Source organism: Physella acuta, unplaced genomic scaffold, assembly GCF_028476545.2.
Source record: "Physella acuta isolate Inbredline_101_S28 unplaced genomic scaffold, ASM2847654v3 ptg002336l, whole genome shotgun sequence".
Classification (NCBI taxonomy): Eukaryota; Metazoa; Mollusca; class Gastropoda; family Physidae; genus Physella; species Physella acuta.
In genome coordinates, this window is record NW_026733830.1 from 13,903 (window position 1) to 36,618 (window position 22,716).

Here is a 22,716-nt window from a genome sequence, read left to right on the forward strand (position 1 = left end):
AAATCAGCAGTTATTCGTCCTTTTCTGGCTACAATAATGATTTCACTGCTTTCCTCATATTATTTCAATAATAAAAAACGCCCTAAATCTCCACAAAAGCGAAACATTGTTTTAATATCGAATACTATGTGCCTTTTTTTCCCTCTACAGCCATTGGTCGCTATTTTTAACCTGAGGCGGTAACCACCGGTAGACTTCCCTGAGCTACTAATTTTCGAGCATCGCGCGTTGTAAAATACAAAATAAATACATTTTCCCCATTTTCCTTGACTAAAATCAGAAAACCAGGTGCCCCCTGCATCCGACCTGTCCTTTAACTATCGCTTTCATGTGAAATGATCTATCGGAAAGGCGATACTTTAACTTTTTTGGGTCTCCCGCTCACTCACTCCTTCCGAAACATTCTGCACGAATTCATTCAATTTTAATCCAACTCATCACATAGATCTAGATCTAGATCTAGCCGCCTACAAGTCTACTAATTTAATGTTTGAGAAATAGTTCAATGCTTTTCATTTATTAATTATTCTTTTAACCTTTTCCCACGACAACTGGCACATTTATTTTCAGTCTATTAATATTCTGGCTTCATTTTAAAACACGCAACTAGGCGACGATCTAGAATTCTAGATCTAACGCTCTAGCTTAACTAAAATAATATAAACAGGAGGGTAGATCTATTCAAAATACTGTTTCAAAAATTACAATAATAATTTCACGGTGAAAAAAAAAAGGCAGGCGATCCATGGTTAATTAAATGCTAATTAAGGATGTTGCTTAAAAGGTTAGGTTGGCCTGGGACGCCAGTATTTCTCTAGAGTCTAGATCTAGAATTTCTAGATTCTGTAGGAATGAGTAGCCTAGGTATTAATAATTAAATGCATTAGTAATTATTAGTAAATAACATAAGATTTAGTTCAGTAAAAACTAATAGATCTAGATTTTAGGTCCAATGTTGGCTATCAGACTTGATGCTTGATTGTAATGATTATTAGGTTTGAGCAATTAATTTTTTTAAACATTTTTTTTAATTATTAGTATTAGTGATAAGTCATCATTAGTGGGAGTAAATTTACTTCTTTCCAGTCTGGTTCTGGGTTTCCTTGTAGCCTATATAATCTAGATCTAGTTGGTGATAATATTAATAAATATTGTTTCCCATTTTAAATACTCAGGCGGTTTGTTTGAAAGTCTGACCGCAGCTCCATATTCATTGACTGTCGAAGCAGCGCATAAAATGAATTAGCTTATATCCAGGGCTGGCCTGGTCTGCCTGTTATTGTGACTGAATTGTCCTACAGACAAGACCTGAAGAAGCCCTCGTTAAGTAATAAGTGTACAGCTTGCTTTTAGCCTGGCGCGGGGATCTTTCACCGGCCACTTTAACATTCTGCGACAGGGCAGGCCTTTACTTTAAGCTTTAATCTTAGCTGGTTCCGCTTTAACACAGGGTATTCTTTTGTCTTTAAGTATACCGCTTTCTTTCATCAGCCTGGAACCCTGTGTCTGCTACCGGTATCTCATCCGGCAGGGCAAAACAATTTCCAGTTTTTAAATTAAGCTGATGTCATTTTTAATACCAATGATTAGGATTTTGGCACAATGCTTATTTTTCTATATACACAAGATGAATTTCACATCATTTTCTGATTTCAGTTTAAGTTTGAAAGCATGTAAAATGTCAATTTGTCCTGCTATGTGATTTTTCTTCATTTATTTTTTGCTAGCCCATGGCATCACATTATGAAGACTCTACTAATATCTTTAGGCTGGGGCCAGTACCTTAACCGACTGTCGTCAAATGAAAAAACTGACAGAAGAGCGCAATTTAATACACACAACAGATATATATGTATCCGAACAAACAAATAAATATATTTGAACATATATACATACCTTTATATACGCACACTGATATATACATATATTTACATAATAAATACATTATATATGAATATATCTATATATATAACTTATTTATTTATACATATATATATATATATATATACTTATATATATATATATATATATATATATATATATATATATATATATATATATGTATTATGAATATATATATTAATTCTTATATAATATATATTTGTAAATATAAATTATATATATGTGTGTATATATATATCCTTCTGTTTGCTGGGGTAGAAGAAAAAAACTTATAATTATAATATTCTGAAGGATATTATTTTACTTGAGCGTCTTTCGTCTACACTCAAATATATATATTTGAATATACATTCAAATATATATTCAATGAATATACATTTAGACACACATGTAAATATATATATATATATATACACAAAACATGCATATATATACATACGTATATATAGACATATATACAATATTCGTCTATGTATATATATTCAATATTTTTACATTATAAATAAATATATATATAAAAATATATATATATATATATATATATATATATTTAAAAAAATATATACATATATGAAATACTTTTTACACATATTTATTTATGCTTCTATAATATATGGAAGGATATTAATTTACTCAAGCGTCTGCCTTGGGTGTTTATATAAAAAGAGAAGGGTTGAACTAATGAGAGGAATAAAAAAAATCTTTATATTCAATCTAATTTATTTATATTGTATATGTTATAGACTGGCATACATTTTTTTCTCTCTGGTTTATGTGAAAGGAGCTTGCAGGGATTCAAATTATTATTTTTTGCATTGAAATTCATTCTTTATTAATCACAGCTATGTTGCAGGCATATAAATACTTCCCTTTGGGCTCAAGTTGCTTTGAAAGAATCCTTGTCAGTATAGAACTAGTACCAGGACCATAAATGTATGCCCCAGGGCAAATGTTAAGAAAACCTCATCATTTTACAACTCCAACTGACCAGGGGCTTAAGAAATGATGCTTCTGCGCAAACTTTCTCGTCAGCCGGTAAGAGATCAACCTCCTTTTGATTGTTTAAATTTAATCTGTGCTGAAATCATTGTGCAGGCTGGCAAAGAAAACCATGAACTTCTTGAAAGCTGTGTACTTGAGCTCATGTTATTTTTTATTTTCTGTATTTTGAAAAAAAAAAAAGTATATATATGATAATAAAAAAAAAAAGTTCAGAGTATTTAATTGTTGTTTTGTCTTGTTAAAGAGAATGTATGTTGTGCAGAAGTGTAACCAACTCATTTTCAAGCCAGGCCTAGCAAAAGACAAAACCAAAAGAATCATATGATATGATGGTAGTAGGAAAAAAGTATATCAGTGAACAAATGGTGGCAGATGCATGCCTTAGCAATCTGACATGGTAGCTTTAATGAAAGAAAAACAAAAATAATAAAAACACCAAAAGCCACACTCACACAGTTATGTTCAACATATATAATGAAGACAGAAAAAAACCAACCCACCAGAATGGATGTATTGTAATGAAAATGGCAGTTAGCACTGGTGATAAGAATCAAAGTGTTGGCTAATAATTCCTATTACAACAGCCAGCCTTATAATCTGAATTAAAACTATTAAATCCCATTCATCCCTTGGATCTATGCCAAACAACACACAATAAATGATATGCATAGAGGTGTGCTGATGCCCTGTGTGAGATGCAGAATGAAATAGTGTTTTTAAAAAAAAGGAGCCACCCAGTAATAAGTATGTGGCCTTTTTATGTCTAGTTTAAAGGATAGAATTAGCATGAAATGTGTTAAGAGAATAGTGTGTGCAGTTGTTGGGATAGGCATATTACTATGTAGGCCTATGTATGTATGTATATCTATCTCTACTTATTAAAGAAAAGAATGACTAAACAAAAAAAAAAAACTGTAACATGGCAGCTACACAGAGTGGGTGGGTGGATGAGGGAGGGAGGGAAAACTCGTTCAATGTAAACCAAACCGAGCTAATTGGGAATGGGTGGAGGCCCTGAAAAGGGCCGAGTAGTAGAGCCACAACAAGCAAGCCAGGTGGTTGTTTGCTGTTGTGTTTATTTGCTGGTGGTGTACTTGGTGACAGCCTTGGTGCCTTCACTGACGGCGTGTTTGGCCAGCTCACCGGGCAGGAGGAGACGGACAGCGGTCTGGATCTCCCTGGAGGTGATGGTGCTGCGCTTGTTGTAGTGGGCAAGACGGCTGGCTTCAGCTGAAATGCGCTCAAAGATGTCGTTGACGAAGGAGTTCATGATGGACATGGCCTTGGAGGAAATGCCAGTGTCAGGGTGCACCTGCTTCAAGACTTTGTAAATGTAGATGCTGTAGCTTTCCTTTCTCCTCCTCTTCTTTTTCTTGTCACCGGTGCGTACGGCTTTAGCCTTACCGGCCTTCTTGGCTCCCTTGGAAGAAACTTTAGGTGGCATGTTGTTTTCTTTTCAATGGCTTGAACAGAAATGAGGCGAACCGACCGCCGGCCGCCCTTTTATATGAAACGGCGAGGAAATTTGGAGAGTACGAGTACGAGTACGAACGCCAAGCCGCTGCGCAGCCAATCAGAACGCTCGCTTGGTGACGAACGGATTTCCTCGCCGTTTCGTATAAAAGGGCCGATCTCGCCGTTAAGTCTTCATTCATCGCCTGCAGCCGTATCGCTGTTAGTCGCTGTATTTCTTCTCGCTCCTAACCAACTCACAATGTCCGGACGTGGTAAAGGCGGTAAAGTCAAGGGAAAGTCCAAGTCTCGCTCCTCCAGGGCAGGCCTTCAATTCCCAGTCGGACGTATTCATCGTCTGTTGAGGAAAGGAAACTATGCTGAGCGTGTCGGTGCTGGTGCCCCAGTCTACCTAGCCGCCGTCCTCGAGTATTTGGCCGCTGAAGTGCTCGAGTTGGCCGGCAACGCTGCCAGAGACAACAAGAAGACAAGAATCATTCCTCGTCACCTCCAGCTGGCCATCCGTAACGACGAAGAGTTGAACAAACTTTTGTCGGGTGTCACCATCGCCCAGGGTGGTGTCCTCCCCAACATCCAGGCCGTGCTTCTGCCCAAGAAGTCACAGAAGACACCCGGTGGCAAGAGCTAAACAGTGTCACCCTGCTGCCCACTGTCCACCTAGCCTACTACTGTCCTTTTCAGGACAACCAAAGTTTACCCAATTAGCTTTCGTTGTGTGTCAATGAACAAAAATCGAGTTTTCCTACCCTACCCTACCCTACCCTACTTGTTTCAAACTTTATTAATAACGTATCAACATGTCAATCACTAGCAGTATGAGATCATTATTATAGATGTATAATACTTACACTGGTTTACACGAGCAGAACAGGGAGGGGGCGGTCATATTAATAGTAGTAACTGGACATATTTTAGGGGTATTCGTTCATAGATACAAATGAAAATAGAATCTATTTTTCTTTAAATGTGCTCCGTTTAACCCCTGTCTACAACAAATAAGGGTGGTCGTTATTTTAAAATTCTATTCTTTAACCTACCGCTAGTCTACCCTTTTTATTTTATATCTTCTTCTTTTTAAAACCAAATATGTTTTTATTAATCCTTCCCCCTCATTTATTTACACACTGTGTAAATACCGCCGATCGGGCGGTCGAATCGGGTCAGAATATCTACCTAGGTCTATAGACTAGGTCTAGATCTAAATTGTTTCAGGCAGTCTATGTTGGGTTCTTTTCTAATCACTCACACACACATTCATAATTCATTGAAGACGACAGAAGCAAACACACCGGATTCCATTGACAAGCGGCACAACCAAGGATTTCATTTGAACGAAGAATATTTTGTGTTATCGGCCCTGTCTGCTATTAATAGATCGCTCGGCTGGATACCGTGTCTAAAAATAATCTGCTATGTCGACGCTGTCTCAACGTTGTGTGGCTGCTACTGGCCAATCAGCGTCGTTAAACTCGTACTCGTCCAATGGGAGAGCTTCGTTGCGCTAAGGGTTTGGCGGACGGTTATAAAAGGGCCAGCAGCGCTGAGCTGCCGCATTTCCTTAACAGTCAGTTAAGATCATTCAAAAAAAAAAAGATGGCTCGTACCAAACAAACCGCCCGAAAATCTACTGGAGGCAAAGCCCCACGTAAACAGCTGGCCACCAAAGCCGCCAGAAAGTCAGCACCAGCCACCGGCGGTGTTAAGAAGCCCCATCGTTACAGGCCTGGAACCGTCGCCCTGAGAGAAATCCGTCGTTACCAGAAGAGCACTGAGCTGCTCATTCGCAAGCTGCCATTCCAGCGCCTGGTCAGAGAAATCGCCCAGGACTTCAAGACTGACCTTCGCTTCCAGAGCTCCGCTGTCATGGCCCTGCAGGAGGCTAGCGAGGCTTACCTCGTCGGTCTGTTTGAAGACACCAACCTGTGCGCCATCCACGCCAAGCGTGTCACCATCATGCCCAAGGACATCCAGCTAGCCAGACGTATCCGTGGTGAGCGTGCTTAAGAGGTTTCTTTTAAGCCCAAACCACCACCCCCTGTCCTCAACCAAGGTCCTTTTTAGGACCACCTGACAACGTTCAGATTAGCAGTGAAGGTCCCCCACCTCACGAGTTTCCACCCACCCACCCACTACACACCCCCTGCCCATGTCTGCCACTCTACTACTACTACTACTACTACATCTATTAGTATTATTCTGGGGGATGCGGGAAATAGGTTCTATTCATTTATCTCTTTAATTCAACTCACACATCACATTGCTATTTGAATTCGTGTATGCATGCTGTTGATATTGTTTTATTTATCTCAAATGTGAAGAAAGGAGAGAATAAATTTTATATTTTTCTTTCACCCACCCACCACCCTATCCATTGCTTTTTAAAATATATATATAAAAAAAAAAAAAGAAAAACCCTTTAGGGTTAGAGCTAGATATCTAGATCTTAATCGGAGAGCAGAAATTATTCTTAACGACTACACGCCATAGATTATTTAATTATTAGAAGCCTAACTAACCTATTCGTTTCACGATGTAAACAAACCACTGCGAGTACGGAGCGGAGTACGAGAATATTATTTCGTTCGTACTCGACCAATCAGCGTTCGAGATTCTCTCGTACTCGCATAATGAGCTCGCTCGTACTCGCATAATTAGGTGTAGGGAAATATTTCAGTTTTATTCGCACAAAACGGTGAAAATAACGTCTAATATCATATTTTAACATGACAAACGTGGATCTTTTCTATGCCTACACGTGTGGGCAATGAAACTCTTTATTTTTTATCCAAGGGTCGCATAGCAGAATAGGTGAAAAAATGACTTTGAAAACGACACCGTTAGCCGACAAGCCAGCAACATTCCAGTCGACACGGCAAGCTGCTTTTTCATTGGCTGGCTCATTCGCCGACCGCTTTTGGTTGGGCGGTGTCCGCCATATTGAACGAACTCGAGCCCAGGACCGTATATAAGGAGCGAGTTTCTCTGCAGACGGCGTTTTTCGAACACTCCTTCATCAACAAAGAAGAAAAATTCAATATGTCTGGCCGAGGCAAAGGTGGTAAGGGACTCGGCAAAGGAGGCGCCAAGCGTCACAGGAAGGTGTTGCGTGATAACATCCAAGGTATCACCAAGCCAGCCATCCGTCGTCTTGCTCGCAGAGGTGGTGTCAAACGTATCTCTGGTCTGATCTACGAAGAAACCAGAGGTGTCCTCAAGGTGTTCCTTGAAAATGTCATCCGTGATGCCGTCACCTACACTGAGCACGCCAAGAGGAAGACCGTCACTGCTATGGATGTCGTCTATGCTCTGAAACGTCAAGGTCGCACCCTGTACGGCTTCGGCGGTTAAACTCAACCCAGGACCACCCATTTGTTCTACCCATCCGGCCCTTATTAGGGCCACCCATACGTTTCCGAATTAGCTCGAGTGGTTGTAACCCCTACACGAATGTTTTCCATACCTACCCCTTATTTAACTTACTGAGTTACTTCTAATTATTAGGTTGTAGCCTACTTAGTTTATTTATTTAATTTGGGCAGAGTGGTCATCTTTCCTTTGTTGGTTTTTAAGGGGTTTGTTTCCATGGGTGGGTAGGATCGAGGTAGCCTACCGTGAAGGCACAAAAGAAACAAACAAAAAATATTTCGATATTACAAAAGTGTTCACAGGTATGTGGTGAACTTAGGAAAGAGTGCAGGTGGTAAGAATAGGTGTCCAGTGGGGCAAAAAATAAAAGACAAAAGATGAAAAAAAGTCTACAACACGTGGTGTTCCCAAGCGGTCACCCATCTAAGTACTAACCACGCCCGACGTTGCTTGACTGCGGTGATCGGACGAGAACCGGTATTTTCAACGTGGTATGGCCGTAGACATCTGTGTGAGAAAATTGGGGCTTATAAATATACTCAAACGAAATCAGCAGTTATTCGTCCTTTTCTGGCTACAATAATGATTTCACTGCTTTCCTCATATTATTTCAATAATAAAAAACGCCCTAAATCTCCACAAAAGCGAAACATTGTTTTAATATCGAATACTATGTGCCTTTTTTTCCCTCTACAGCCATTGGTCGCTATTTTTAACCTGAGGCGGTAACCACCGGTAGACTTCCCTGAGCTACTAATTTTCGAGCATCGCGCGTTGTAAAATACAAAATAAATACATTTTCCCCATTTTCCTTGACTAAAATCAGAAAACCAGGTGCCCCCTGCATCCGACCTGTCCTTTAACTATCGCTTTCATGTGAAATGATCTATCGGAAAGGCGATACTTTAACTTTTTTGGGTCTCCCGCTCACTCACTCCTTCCGAAACATTCTGCACGAATTCATTCAATTTTAATCCAACTCATCACATAGATCTAGATCTAGCCGCCTACAAGTCTACTAATTTAATGTTTGAGAAATAGTTCAATGCTTTTCATTTATTAATTATTCTTTTAACCTTTTCCCACGACAACTGGCACATTTATTTTCAGTCTATTAATATTCTGGCTTCATTTTAAAACACGCAACTAGGCGACGATCTAGAATTCTAGATCTAACGCTCTAGCTTAACTAAAATAATATAAACAGGAGGGTAGATCTATTCAAAATACTGTTTCAAAAATTACAATAATAATTTCACGGTGAAAAAAAAAAGGCAGGCGATCCATGGTTAATTAAATGCTAATTAAGGATGTTGCTTAAAAGGTTAGGTTGGCCTGGGACGCCAGTATTTCTCTAGAGTCTAGATCTAGAATTTCTAGATTCTGTAGGAATGAGTAGCCTAGGTATTAATAATTAAATGCATTAGTAATTATTAGTAAATAACATAAGATTTAGTTCAGTAAAAACTAATAGATCTAGATTTTAGGTCCAATGTTGGCTATCAGACTTGATGCTTGATTGTAATGATTATTAGGTTTGAGCAATTAATTTTTTTAAACATTTTTTTTAATTATTAGTATTAGTGATAAGTCATCATTAGTGGGAGTAAATTTACTTCTTTCCAGTCTGGTTCTGGGTTTCCTTGTAGCCTATATAATCTAGATCTAGTTGGTGATAATATTAATAAATATTGTTTCCCATTTTAAATACTCAGGCGGTTTGTTTGAAAGTCTGACCGCAGCTCCATATTCATTGACTGTCGAAGCAGCGCATAAAATGAATTAGCTTATATCCAGGGCTGGCCTGGTCTGCCTGTTATTGTGACTGAATTGTCCTACAGACAAGACCTGAAGAAGCCCTCGTTAAGTAATAAGTGTACAGCTTGCTTTTAGCCTGGCGCGGGGATCTTTCACCGGCCACTTTAACATTCTGCGACAGGGCAGGCCTTTACTTTAAGCTTTAATCTTAGCTGGTTCCGCTTTAACACAGGGTATTCTTTTGTCTTTAAGTATACCGCTTTCTTTCATCAGCCTGGAACCCTGTGTCTGCTACCGGTATCTCATCCGGCAGGGCAAAACAATTTCCAGTTTTTAAATTAAGCTGATGTCATTTTTAATACCAATGATTAGGATTTTGGCACAATGCTTATTTTTCTATATACACAAGATGAATTTCACATCATTTTCTGATTTCAGTTTAAGTTTGAAAGCATGTAAAATGTCAATTTGTCCTGCTATGTGATTTTTCTTCATTTATTTTTTGCTAGCCCATGGCATCACATTATGAAGACTCTACTAATATCTTTAGGCTGGGGCCAGTACCTTAACCGACTGTCGTCAAATGAAAAAACTGACAGAAGAGCGCAATTTAATACACACAACAGATATATATGTATCCGAACAAACAAATAAATATATTTGAACATATATACATACCTTTATATACGCACACTGATATATACATATATTTACATAATAAATACATTATATATGAATATATCTATATATATAACTTATTTATTTATACATATATATATATATATATATACTTATATATATATATATATATATATATATATATATATATATATATATATGTATTATGAATATATATATTAATTCTTATATAATATATATTTGTAAATATAAATTATATATATGTGTGTATATATATATCCTTCTGTTTGCTGGGGTAGAAGAAAAAAACTTATAATTATAATATTCTGAAGGATATTATTTTACTTGAGCGTCTTTCGTCTACACTCAAATATATATATTTGAATATACATTCAAATATATATTCAATGAATATACATTTAGACACACATGTAAATATATATATATATATATACACAAAACATGCATATATATACATACGTATATATAGACATATATACAATATTCGTCTATGTATATATATTCAATATTTTTACATTATAAATAAATATATATATAAAAATATATATATATATATATATATATATATATTTAAAAAAATATATACATATATGAAATACTTTTTACACATATTTATTTATGCTTCTATAATATATGGAAGGATATTAATTTACTCAAGCGTCTGCCTTGGGTGTTTATATAAAAAGAGAAGGGTTGAACTAATGAGAGGAATAAAAAAAATCTTTATATTCAATCTAATTTATTTATATTGTATATGTTATAGACTGGCATACATTTTTTTCTCTCTGGTTTATGTGAAAGGAGCTTGCAGGGATTCAAATTATTATTTTTTGCATTGAAATTCATTCTTTATTAATCACAGCTATGTTGCAGGCATATAAATACTTCCCTTTGGGCTCAAGTTGCTTTGAAAGAATCCTTGTCAGTATAGAACTAGTACCAGGACCATAAATGTATGCCCCAGGGCAAATGTTAAGAAAACCTCATCATTTTACAACTCCAACTGACCAAGGACTTAAGAAATGATGCTTCTGCGCAAACTTTCTCGTCAGCCGGTAAGAGATCAACCTCCTTTTGATTGTTTAAATTTAATCTGTGCTGAAATCATTGTGCAGGCTGGCAAAGAAAACCATGAACTTCTTGAAAGCTGTGTACTTGAGCTCATGTTATTTTTTATTTTCTGTATTTTGAAAAAAAAAAAAGTATATATATGATAATAAAAAAAAAAAGTTCAGAGTATTTAATTGTTGTTTTGTCTTGTTAAAGAGAATGTATGTTGTGCAGAAGTGTAACCAACTCATTTTCAAGCCAGGCCTAGCAAAAGACAAAACCAAAAGAATCATATGATATGATGGTAGTAGGAAAAAAGTATATCAGTGAACAAATGGTGGCAGATGCATGCCTTAGCAATCTGACATGGTAGCTTTAATGAAAGAAAAACAAAAATAATAAAAACACCAAAAGCCACACTCACACAGTTATGTTCAACATATATAATGAAGACAGAAAAAAACCAACCCACCAGAATGGATGTATTGTAATGAAAATGGCAGTTAGCACTGGTGATAAGAATCAAAGTGTTGGCTAATAATTTCCTATTACAACAGCCAGCCTTATAATCTGAATTAAAACTATTAAATCCCATTCATCCCTTGGATCTATGCCAAACAACACACAATAAATGATATGCATAGAGGTGTGCTGATGCCCTGTGTGAGATGCAGAATGAAATAGTGTTTTTAAAAAAAAGGAGCCACCCAGTAATAAGTATGTGGCCTTTTTATGTCTAGTTTAAAGGATAGAATTAGCATGAAATGTGTTAAGAGAATAGTGTGTGCAGTTGTTGGGATAGGCATATTACTATGTAGGCCTATGTATGTATGTATATCTATCTCTACTTATTAAAGAAAAGAATGACTAAACAAAAAAAAAAAACTGTAACATGGCAGCTACACAGAGTGGGTGGGTGGATGAGGGAGGGAGGGAAAACTCGTTCAATGTAAACCAAACCGAGCTAATTGGGAATGGGTGGAGGCCCTGAAAAGGCCGAGTAGTAGAGCCACAACAAGCAAGCCAGGTGGTTGTTTGCTGTTGTGTTTATTTGCTGGTGGTGTACTTGGTGACAGCCTTGGTGCCTTCACTGACGGGCGTGTTTGGCCAGCTCACCGGGCAGGAGGAGACGGACAGCGGTCTGGATCTCCCTGGAGGTGATGGTGCTGCGCTTGTTGTAGTGGGCAAGACGGCTGGCTTCAGCTGAAATGCGCTCAAAGATGTCGTTGACGAACCGACCGCCGGCCGCCCTTTTATATGAAACGGCGAGGAAATTTGGAGAGTACGAGTACGAGTACGAACGCCAAGCCGCTGCGCAGCCAATCAGAACGCTCGCTTGGTGACGAACGGATTTCCTCGCCGTTTCGTATAAAAGGGCCGATCTCGCCGTTAAGTCTTCATTCATCGCCTGCAGCCGTATCGCTGTTAGTCGCTGTATTTCTTCTCGCTCCTAACCAACTCACAATGTCCGGACGTGGTAAAGGCGGTAAAGTCAAGGGAAAGTCCAAGTCTCGCTCCTCCAGGCAGGCCTTCAATTCCCAGTCGGACGTATTCATCGTCTGTTGAGGAAAGGAAACTATGCTGAGCGTGTCGGTGCTGGTGCCCAGTCTACCTAGCGCCGTCCTCGAGTATTTGGCCGCTGAAGTGCTCGAGTTGGCCGGCAACGCTGCCAGAGACAACAAGAAGACAAGAATCATTCCTCGTCACCTCCAGCTGGCCATCCGTAACGACGAAGAGTTGAACAAACTTTTGTCGGGTGTCACCATCGCCCAGGGGTGGTGTCCTCCCCAACATCAGGCCGTGCTTCTGCCAAGAAGTCACAGAAGACACCCGGTGGCAAGAGCTAAACAGTGTCACCCTGCTGCCCACTGTCCACCTAGCCTACTACTGTCCTTTTCAGGACAACCAAAGTTTACCCAATTAGCTTTCGTTGTGTGTCAATGAACAAAAATCGAGTTTTCCTACCCTACCCTACCCTACCCTACTTGTTTCAAACTTTATTAATAACGTATCAACATGTCAATCACTAGCAGTATGAGATCATTATTATAGATGTATAATACTTACACTGGTTTACACGAGCAGAACAGGAGGGGGCGGGTCATATTAATAGTAGTAACTGGACATATTTTAGGGGTATTCGTTCATAGATACAAATGAAAATAGAATCTATTTTTCTTTAAAGTGTGCTCCGTTTAACCCCTGTCTACAACAAATAAGGGTGGTCGTTATTTTAAAATTCTATTCTTTAACCTACCGCTAGTCTACCCTTTTTATTTTATATCTTCTTCTTTTTAAAACCAAATATGTTTTTATTAATCCTTCCCCCTCATTTATTTACACACTGTGTAAATACCGCCGATCGGGCGGTCGAATCGGGTCAGAATATCTACCTAGGTCTATAGACTAGGTCTAGATCTAAAGTGTTTCAGGCAGTCTATGTTGGGTTCTTTTCTAATCACTCACACACACATTCATAATTCATTGAAGACGACAGAAGCAAACACACCGGATTCCATTGACAAGCGGCACAACCAAGGATTTCATTTGAACGAAGAATATTTTGTGTTATCGGCCCTGTCTGCTATTAATAGATCGCTCGGCTGGATACCGTGTCTAAAAATAATCTGCTATGTCGACGCTGTCTCAACGTTGTGTGGCTGCTACTGGCCAATCAGCGTCGTTTAAACTCGTACTCGTCCAATGGGAGAGCTTCGTTGCGCTAAGGGGTTTGGCGGACGGTTATAAAAGGGCCAGCAGCGCTGAGCTGCCGCATTTCCTTAACAGTCAGTTAAGATCATTCAAAAAAAAAAAGATGGCTCGTACCAAACAAAACCGCCCGAAAATCTACTGGAGGCAAAGCCCCACGTAAACAGCTGGCCACAAAGCCGCCAGAAAGTCAGCACCAGCCACCGGCGGTGTTAAGAAGCCCCATCGTTACAGGCCTGGAACCGTCGCCCTGAGAGAAATCCGTCGTTACCAGAAGAGCACTGAGCTGCTCATTCGCAAGCTGCCATTCCAGCGCCTGGTCAGAGAAATCGCCCAGGACTTCAAGACTGACCTTCGCTTCCAGAGCTCCGCTGTCATGGCCCTGCAGGAGGCTAGCGAGGCTTACCTCGTCGGTCTGTTTGAAGACACCAACCTGTGCGCCATCCACGCCAAGCGTGTCACCATCATGCCCAAGGACATCCAGCTAGCCAGACGTATCCGTGGTGAGCGTGCTTAAGAGGTTTCTTTTAAGCCCAAACCACCACCCCCTGTCCTCAACCAAGGTCCTTTTTAGGACCACCTGACAACGTTCAGATTAGCAGTGAAGGTCCCCCACCTCACGAGTTTCCACCCACCCACCCACTACACCCCCTGCCCATGTCTGCCACTCTACTACTACTACTACTACTACATCTATTAGTATTATTCTGGGGGATGCGGGAGATAGGTTCTATTCATTTATCTCTTTAATTCAACTCACACATCACATTGCTATTTGAATTCGTGTATGCATGCTGTTGATATTGTTTTATTTATCTCAAATGTGAAGAAAGGAGAGAATAAATTTTATATTTTTCTTTCACCCACCCACCACCCTATCCATTGCTTTTTAAAATATATATATAAAAAAAAAAAAAGAAAAACCCTTTAGGGTTAGAGCTAGATATCTAGATCTTAATCGGAGAGCAGAAATTATTCTTAACGACTACACGCCATAGATTATTTAATTATTAGAAGCCTAACTAACCTATTCGTTTCACGATGTAAACAAACCACTGCGAGTACGGAGCGGAGTACGAGAATATTATTTCGTTCGTACTCGACCAATCAGCGTTCGAGATTCTCTCGTACTCGCATAATGAGCTCGCTCGTACTCGCATAATTAGGTGTAGGGAAATATTTCAGTTTTATTCGCACAAAACGGTGAAAATAACGTCTAATATCATATTTTAACATGACAAACGTGGATCTTTTCTATGCCTACACGTGTGGGCAATGAAACTCTTTATTTTTTATCCAAGGGTCGCATAGCAGAATAGGTGAAAAAATGACTTTGAAAACGACACCGTTAGCCGACAAGCCAGCAACATTCCAGTCGACACGGCAAGCTGCTTTTTCATTGGCTGGCTCATTCGCCGACCGCTTTTGGTTGGGCGGTGTCCGCCATATTGAACGAACTCGAGCCCAGGACCGTATATAAGGAGCGAGTTTCTCTGCAGACGGCGTTTTTCGAACACTCCTTCATCAACAAAGAAGAAAAATTCAATATGTCTGGCCGAGGCAAAGGTGGTAAGGGACTCGGCAAAGGAGGCGCCAAGCGTCACAGGAAGGTGTTGCGTGATAACATCCAAGGTATCACCAAGCCAGCCATCCGTCGTCTTGCTCGCAGAGGTGGTGTCAAACGTATCTCTGGTCTGATCTACGAAGAAACCAGAGGTGTCCTCAAGGTGTTCCTTGAAAATGTCATCCGTGATGCCGTCACCTACACTGAGCACGCCAAGAGGAAGACCGTCACTGCTATGGATGTCGTCTATGCTCTGAAACGTCAAGGTCGCACCCTGTACGGCTTCGGCGGTTAAACTCAACCCAGGACCACCCATTTGTTCTACCCATCCGGCCCTTATTAGGGCCACCCATACGTTTCCGAATTAGCTCGAGTGGTTGTAACCCCTACACGAATGTTTTCCATACCTACCCCTTATTTAACTTACTGAGTTACTTCTAATTATTAGGTTGTAGCCTACTTAGTTTATTTATTTAATTTGGGCAGAGTGGTCATCTTTCCTTTGTTGGTTTTTAAGGGGTTTGTTTCCATGGGTGGGTAGGATCGAGGTAGCCTACCGTGAAGGCACAAAAGAAACAAACAAAAAATATTTCGATATTACAAAAGTGTTCACAGGTATGTGGTGAACTTAGGAAAGAGTGCAGGTGGTAAGAATAGGTGTCCAGTGGGGCAAAAAATAAAAGACAAAAGATGAAAAAAAGTCTACAACACGTGGTGTTCCCAAGCGGTCACCCATCTAAGTACTAACCACGCCCGACGTTGCTTGACTGCGGTGATCGGACGAGAACCGGTATTTTCAACGTGGTATGGCCGTAGACATCTGTGTGAGAAAATTGGGGCTTATAAATATACTCAAACGAAATCAGCAGTTATTCGTCCTTTTCTGGCTACAATAATGATTTCACTGCTTTCCTCATATTATTTCAATAATAAAAAACGCCCTAAATCTCCACAAAAGCGAAACATTGTTTTAATATCGAATACTATGTGCCTTTTTTTCCCTCTACAGCCATTGGTCGCTATTTTTAACCTGAGGCGGTAACCACCGGTAGACTTCCCTGAGCTACTAATTTTCGAGCATCGCGCGTTGTAAAATACAAAATAAATACATTTTCCCCATTTTCCTTGACTAAAATCAGAAAACCAGGTGCCCCCTGCATCCGACCTGTCCTTTAACTATCGCTTTCATGTGAAATGATCTATCGGAAAGGCGATACTTTAACTTTTTTGGGTCTCCCGCTCACTCACTCCTTCCGAAACATTCTGCACGAATTCATTCAATTTTAATCCAACTCATCACATAGATCTAGATCTAGCCGCCTACAAGTCTACTAATTTAATGTTTGAGAAATAGTTCAATGCTTTTCATTTATTAATTATTCTTTTAACCTTTTCCCACGACAACTGGCACATTTATTTTCAGTCTATTAATATTCTGGCTTCATTTTAAAACACGCAACTAGGCGACGATCTAGAATTCTAGATCTAACGCTCTAGCTTAACTAAAATAATATAAACAGGAGGGTAGATCTATTCAAAATACTGTTTCAAAAATTACAATAATAATTTCACGGTGAAAAAAAAAAGGCAGGCGATCCATGGTTAATTAAATGCTAATTAAGGATGTTGCTTAAAAGGTTAGGTTGGCCTGGGACGCCAGTATTTCTCTAGAGTCTAGATCTAGAATTTCTAGATTCTGTAGGAATGAGTAGCCTAGGTATTAATAATTAAATGCATTAGTAATTATTAGTAAATAACATAAGATTTAGTTCAGTAAAAACTAATAGATCTAGATTTTAGGTCCAATGTTGGCTATCAGACTTGATGCTTGATTGTAATGATTATTAGGTTTGAGCAATTAATTTTTTTAAACATTTTTTTTAATTATTAGTATTAGTGATAAGTCATCATTAGTGGGAGTAAATTTACTTCTTTCCAGTCTGGTTCTGGGTTTCCTTGTAGCCTATATAATCTAGATCTAGTTGGTGATAATATTAATAAATATTGTTTCCCATTTTAAATACTCAGGCGGTTTGTTTGAAAGTCTGACCGCAGCTCCATATTCATTGACTGTCGAAGCAGCGCATAAAATGAATTAGCTTATATCCAGGGCTGGCCTGGTCTGCCTGTTATTGTGACTGAATTGTCCTACAGACAAGACCTGAAGAAGCCCTCGTTAAGTAATAAGTGTACAGCTTGCTTTTAGCCTGGCGCGGGGATCTTTCACCGGCCACTTTAACATTCTGCGACAGGGCAGGCCTTTACTTTAAGCTTTAATCTTAGCTGGTTCCGCTTTAACACAGGGTATTCTTTTGTCTTTAAGTATACCGCTTTCTTTCATCAGCCTGGAACCCTGTGTCTGCTACCGGTATCTCATCCGGCAGGGCAAAACAATTTCCAGTTTTTAAATTAAGCTGATGTCATTTTTAATACCAATGATTAGGATTTTGGCACAATGCTTATTTTTCTATATACACAAGATGAATTTCACATCATTTTCTGATTTCAGTTTAAGTTTGAAAGCATGTAAAATGTCAATTTGTCCTGCTATGTGATTTTTCTTCATTTATTTTTTGCTAGCCCATGGCATCACATTATGAAGACTCTACTAATATCTTTAGGCTGGGGCCAGTACCTTAACCGACTGTCGTCAAATGAAAAAACTGACAGAAGAGCGCAATTTAATACACACAACAGATATATATGTATCCGAACAAACAAATAAATATATTTGAACATATATACATACCTTTATATACGCACACTGATATATACATATATTTACATAATAAATACATTATATATGAATATATCTATATATATAACTTATTTATTTATACATATATATATATATATATATACTTATATATATATATATATATATATATATATATATATATATATATATATATGTATTATGAATATATATATTAATTCTTATATAATATATATTTGTAAATATAAATTATATATATGTGTGTATATATATCCTTCTGTTTGCTGGGGTAGAAGAAAAAAACTTATAATTATAATATTCTGAAGGATATTATTTTACTTGAGCGTCTTTCGTCTACACTCAAATATATATATTTGAATATACATTCAAATATATATTCAATGAATATACATTTAGACACACATGTAAATATATATATATATATATACACAAAACATGCATATATATACATACGTATATATAGACATATATACAATATTCGTCTATGTATATATATTCAATATTTTTACATTATAAATAAATATATATATAAAAATATATATATATATATATATATATATATATTTAAAAAAATATATACATATATGAAATACTTTTTACACATATTTATTTATGCTTCTATAATATATGGAAGGATATTAATTTACTCAAGCGTCTGCCTTGGGTGTTTATATAAAAAGAGAAGGGTTGAACTAATGAGAGGAATAAAAAAAATCTTTATATTCAATCTAATTTATTTATATTGTATATGTTATAGACTGGCATACATTTTTTTCTCTCTGGTTTATGTGAAAGGAGCTTGCAGGGATTCAAATTATTATTTTTTGCATTGAAATTCATTCTTTATTAATCACAGCTATGTTGCAGGCATATAAATACTTCCCTTTGGGCTCAAGTTGCTTTGAAAGAATCCTTGTCAGTATAGAACTAGTACCAGGACCATAAATGTATGCCCCAGGGCAAATGTTAAGAAAACCTCATCATTTTACAACTCCAACTGACCAGGGGCTTAAGAAATGATGCTTCTGCGCAAACTTTCTCGTCAGCCGGTAAGAGATCAACCTCCTTTTGATTGTTTAAATTTAATCTGTGCTGAAATCATTGTGCAGGCTGGCAAAGAAAACCATGAACTTCTTGAAAGCTGTGTACTTGAGCTCATGTTATTTTTTATTTTCTGTATTTTGAAAAAAAAAAAAGTATATATATGATAATAAAAAAAAAAAGTTCAGAGTATTTAATTGTTGTTTTGTCTTGTTAAAGAGAATGTATGTTGTGCAGAAGTGTAACCAACTCATTTTCAAGCCAGGCCTAGCAAAAGACAAAACCAAAAGAATCATATGATATGATGGTAGTAGGAAAAAAGTATATCAGTGAACAAATGGTGGCAGATGCATGCCTTAGCAATCTGACATGGTAGCTTTAATGAAAGAAAAACAAAAATAATAAAAACACCAAAAGCCACACTCACACAGTTATGTTCAACATATATAATGAAGACAGAAAAAAACCAACCCACCAGAATGGATGTATTGTAATGAAAATGGCAGTTAGCACTGGTGATAAGAATCAAAGTGTTGGCTAATAATTCCTATTACAACAGCCAGCCTTATAATCTGAATTAAAACTATTAAATCCCATTCATCCCTTGGATCTATGCCAAACAACACACAATAAATGATATGCATAGAGGTGTGCTGATGCCCTGTGTGAGATGCAGAATGAAATAGTGTTTTTAAAAAAAAGGAGCCACCCAGTAATAAGTATGTGGCCTTTTTATGTCTAGTTTAAAGGATAGAATTAGCATGAAATGTGTTAAGAGAATAGTGTGTGCAGTTGTTGGGATAGGCATATTACTATGTAGGCCTATGTATGTATGTATATCTATCTCTACTTATTAAAGAAAAGAATGACTAAACAAAAAAAAAAAACTGTAACATGGCAGCTACACAGAGTGGGTGGGTGGATGAGGGAGGGAGGGAAAACTCGTTCAATGTAAACCAAACCGAGCTAATTGGGAATGGGTGGAGGCCCTGAAAAGGGCCGAGTAGTAGAGCCACAACAAGCAAGCCAGGTGGTTGTTTGCTGTTGTGTTTATTTGCTGGTGGTGTACTTGGTGACAGCCTTGGTGCCTTCACTGACGGCGTGTTTGGCCAGCTCACCGGGCAGGAGGAGACGGACAGCGGTCTGGATCTCCCTGGAGGTGATGGTGCTGCGCTTGTTGTAGTGGGCAAGACGGCTGGCTTCAGCTGAAATGCGCTCAAAGATGTCGTTGACGAAGGAGTTCATGATGGACATGGCCTTGGAGGAAATGCCAGTGTCAGGGTGCACCTGCTTCAAGACTTTGTAAATGTAGATGCTGTAGCTTTCCTTTCTCCTCCTCTTCTTTTTCTTGTCACCGGTGCGTACGGCTTTAGCCTTACCGGCCTTCTTGGCTCCCTTGGAAGAAACTTTAGGTGGCATGTTGTTTTCTTTTCAATGGCTTGAACAGAAATGAGGCGAACCGACCGCCGGCCGCCCTTTTATATGAAACGGCGAGGAAATTTGGAGAGTACGAGTACGAGTACGAACGCCAAGCCGCTGCGCAGCCAATCAGAACGCTCGCTTGGTGACGAACGGATTTCCTCGCCGTTTCGTATAAAAGGGCCGATCTCGCCGTTAAGTCTTCATTCATCGCCTGCAGCCGTATCGCTGTTAGTCGCTGTATTTCTTCTCGCTCCTAACCAACTCACAATGTCCGGACGTGGTAAAGGCGGTAAAGTCAAGGGAAAGTCCAAGTCTCGCTCCTCCAGGGCAGGCCTTCAATTCCCAGTCGGACGTATTCATCGTCTGTTGAGGAAAGGAAACTATGCTGAGCGTGTCGGTGCTGGTGCCCCAGTCTACCTAGCCGCCGTCCTCGAGTATTTGGCCGCTGAAGTGCTCGAGTTGGCCGGCAACGCTGCCAGAGACAACAAGAAGACAAGAATCATTCCTCGTCACCTCCAGCTGGCCATCCGTAACGACGAAGAGTTGAACAAACTTTTGTCGGGTGTCACCATCGCCCAGGGTGGTGTCCTCCCCAACATCCAGGCCGTGCTTCTGCCCAAGAAGTCACAGAAGACACCCGGTGGCAAGAGCTAAACAGTGTCACCCTGCTGCCCACTGTCCACCTAGCCTACTACTGTCCTTTTCAGGACAACCAAAGTTTACCCAATTAGCTTTCGTTGTGTGTCAATGAACAAAAATCGAGTTTTCCTACCCTACCCTACCCTACCCTACTTGTTTCAAACTTTATTAATAACGTATCAACATGTCAATCACTAGCAGTATGAGATCATTATTATAGATGTATAATACTTACACTGGTTTACACGAGCAGAACAGGGAGGGGGCGGTCATATTAATAGTAGTAACTGGACATATTTTAGGGGTATTCGTTCATAGATACAAATGAAAATAGAATCTATTTTTCTTTAAATGTGCTCCGTTTAACCCCTGTCTACAACAAATAAGGGTGGTCGTTATTTTAAAATTCTATTCTTTAACCTACCGCTAGTCTACCCTTTTTATTTTATATCTTCTTCTTTTTAAAACCAAATATGTTTTTATTAATCCTTCCCCCTCATTTATTTACACACTGTGTAAATACCGCCGATCGGGCGGTCGAATCGGGTCAGAATATCTACCTAGGTCTATAGACTAGGTCTAGATCTAAATTGTTTCAGGCAGTCTATGTTGGGTTCTTTTCTAATCACTCACACACACATTCATAATTCATTGAAGACGACAGAAGCAAACACACCGGATTCCATTGACAAGCGGCACAACCAAGGATTTCATTTGAACGAAGAATATTTTGTGTTATCGGCCCTGTCTGCTATTAATAGATCGCTCGGCTGGATACCGTGTCTAAAAATAATCTGCTATGTCGACGCTGTCTCAACGTTGTGTGGCTGCTACTGGCCAATCAGCGTCGTTAAACTCGTACTCGTCCAATGGGAGAGCTTCGTTGCGCTAAGGGTTTGGCGGACGGTTATAAAAGGGCCAGCAGCGCTGAGCTGCCGCATTTCCTTAACAGTCAGTTAAGATCATTCAAAAAAAAAAAGATGGCTCGTACCAAACAAACCGCCCGAAAATCTACTGGAGGCAAAGCCCCACGTAAACAGCTGGCCACCAAAGCCGCCAGAAAGTCAGCACCAGCCACCGGCGGTGTTAAGAAGCCCCATCGTTACAGGCCTGGAACCGTCGCCCTGAGAGAAATCCGTCGTTACCAGAAGAGCACTGAGCTGCTCATTCGCAAGCTGCCATTCCAGCGCCTGGTCAGAGAAATCGCCCAGGACTTCAAGACTGACCTTCGCTTCCAGAGCTCCGCTGTCATGGCCCTGCAGGAGGCTAGCGAGGCTTACCTCGTCGGTCTGTTTGAAGACACCAACCTGTGCGCCATCCACGCCAAGCGTGTCACCATCATGCCCAAGGACATCCAGCTAGCCAGACGTATCCGTGGTGAGCGTGCTTAAGA

At 39.2% G+C, this 22,716-nt stretch overlaps 2 non-coding genes across 2 annotated transcripts; both read right to left on the reverse strand.

Moving 5' to 3' along the window:
- Positions 1 to 8,129: 8,129 nt before the first annotated feature.
- LOC131932985 (5S ribosomal RNA) lies at positions 8,130 to 8,248 on the reverse strand. Its single transcript, XR_009384783.1, has one exon. It is a non-coding gene; the product is annotated as a 5S ribosomal RNA (ribosomal RNA).
- A 7,935-nt stretch (positions 8,249 to 16,183) lies between these two features.
- Positions 16,184 to 16,302, reverse strand: LOC131932986 (5S ribosomal RNA). Its single transcript, XR_009384784.1, has one exon. It is a non-coding gene; the product is annotated as a 5S ribosomal RNA (ribosomal RNA).
- Between the last annotated feature and the right edge of the window lie 6,414 nt (positions 16,303 to 22,716).